Genomic DNA, 2,655 nt, shown 5'->3' on the forward strand with positions numbered 1-2,655 from the left:
GGCTAGGGTCTGGAACCAGCTTCCAAGTGAGGTGGTGCAGGCTCCCACCCTGGGGGTTTTTAAGAGGAGGTTGGATGACCACCTTACTGGGGTCGTTTGACCCCAGTACTCTTTCCTGCCATGGCAGGGGGTCGGACTAGATGATCTGCTCAGGTCCCTTCCAACCCTAGAAACTATGAAACCCTAGAAACTACTATGATCTGTGATTCAGATAACCTGAAGTGTCAAAACAGCTAAATTCAGATTAAAGTTTCTAATGTTCTATGCAAACCACTTGAAATTACTGACTCCTGCCTCTTTCTATTCTAGAACTTTACTGATGAAGCCAAGTTCCCTAAATTCAGGGAAGGAGAAAAACCCACAACACTTGCAGATCAAAGCAAATCTGTGGCTGAATCACAAAGTGCTCAAATGCTCTTGAGCTTCTCTGTAGCTGTGAGAATAGAAGCTACTGTTATTACCACCAATTTATGAATTTTGAATTATGTTGTTTGGAAATCTGAAGTGCACCAGGAACTGTGCGAGAGATAACAACTTCCCAACTGACAAGCTCACATAGTCAGGTCTTGGATTTAAATATACCATAAAAGAATATTAAAAAACAAGGGAAGGAGAGGGACTACTTAACAGTTAGTTTCTTGTCCCCTGACAAGTCACTAGGCACACTTAAGAATCAGAAGGTTCTAACTCTTTTGATTTTTTTTGTAAAGAAAAGAGCATAATTTCTTTAAATATTTTTAAAGAGCTTCTCTATCCCAGCACTCAGGACTGCACTCAGGACTCTTTTTCTGTTGCTTTTTTTGTGTAGAAAGGAAAGAGCACACGTTACTGTCACTATGAAAACTAAGTAATCCAAAAGATTCAGTTATTTAGGCTCAGTCTCTTTCCACCTCACTAATAGAGGTCTGAAAGCTAAATGACAGGCAGGTAATTCTAGGTCTTATTTGGACTTGTATCTTTCTAATTCACTGTCTGCCAAAGACTTAATTGTTCACCTGTCTGCTGGAGCACTGGAACCACTGCAATGCCAGCACCTTCATCAGGGAACTCAAAAAGGCTATATCCCCCCTTTGCATTTTCTGTTGTGATTCAAGTGAATTGTGCACAACGAGCATGTTAGGGCAGCATTCATCTTTCTGTCTGTATAACACCCACAGTAAACCAATCACACAATGATGGAAAGGATTTGTTTCTGTAACACACCATGAGTATTTCATCCTAAAGTACACAGGCAAGCCCAGCAGCTTTTTCAAACAATGGTATCAACAGAATGATCTGCAGAGAATAGAAGTTTTCAAACCACCATTCTCCTTTCAGTGGCCTGCGCCACATGGTTATATCTATCCTTCCCCCCCTTGCTGTATTTTGTCCCCTGAAGGTGAACATTTTGTTTCGAGTCATCTGTCACTTTTTAGTTTGTACAAAGGCATTACAGTTTAAAAAAAAAAAAAAGGAAGAAATTCTGTGAATGGGACTGACTACCTGCATGAACATTCTGGTCTTCAGTGAAGTGTCCCTGATGTACAATGCAATGCCCTTTATATACCCGACCCAATGTTTTGGAAAAATTCATATCTGACCCCTTGACTGCCGAAGGTCAGTGCCTCAAACAACTGAAAGGTCAAGAAAACGTGGAACACCTGTATCAAAACAATGGCATTCCCCAGGCAAATTAGGTTATATAAGAGCAATGGTCACATTAAGCCAGCCTACACTACAAGTATGCCAGCACAGAGGACTGCAGAAGGAACATTCATACGTGTTAGGGTCAGAAGGGACCTCAGTAGGTCATTGAGTCTGACACCCTGCTCTAGGCAGGATAGAGTGCTGGGGTCAGACTGCTTGTCCAGTCTCCTCTTGAAGACCCCCAGGGTAAGGGAGAACACCACCTCCCCTGGAAGCCTGTTCCAGAGTCTGACAACCCTTACCATAAAGAAGTTTCTTCTAATGTACAACCTAAATCTGATCTCCGTCAATCTGTGGCCATTGTTCCTAGTCACTCCAGGGGATGCCCTAATCAATAGAGCATCTCCTATTCCCTGCTGCCCTCCCTTGGTGAATTTATAGGCAGCCACAAGATCACCTCTCAGCCTTCTCTTGCAAAAGCTAAAGAGTTCTAGGTCCCTCAGTTTCTCCTTGTAGGGCCTTCCCTGCATGCCTCTGACCATACAAGTGGCCCTCCTCTGAACCCTCTCAAGATTCTCCACATCCGTCTTGAAGTGCAGTGCCTAAAACTGGACATACTCCAGCTGCAGCCTGACCAGTGCCACATAGAAGGGAAGCATCACCTCCCTGGACCTGTTTGTCATGCATCTGCTAATCCATGATAAAGTGCGGTTAGCCTTGTTGATCATTGTCACACTGATGACTCATATTCATCTTGGAGTCCACTATGACTCCGAGATACCTTTCCGCTACAGTGCTGCTGAGAAGGTCCTCCCCCAGCCTGTAAGTGTGTTGGTAGTTCTTTTTGCCCAGGTGCAGCACTTTCCACTTGTCTTCGTTGACCTGCATCCTATTTCATTCTGCCCATTTTTCCAACCCTTCCAGATCTGCCTGGATCTGTTCCCTACCCTCTGCTGTGTTAACTTTGCCCCATAATTTGGTATCATCTGCAAACTTGGACAGGGTGCTCTCCACACCCTCATCCAAGTC

Source organism: Gavialis gangeticus, unplaced genomic scaffold (genome assembly GCF_001723915.1).
Source record: "Gavialis gangeticus isolate Ggan-Ray unplaced genomic scaffold, GavGan_comp1, whole genome shotgun sequence".
Lineage (NCBI taxonomy): Eukaryota > Metazoa > Chordata > Crocodylia > Gavialidae > Gavialis > Gavialis gangeticus.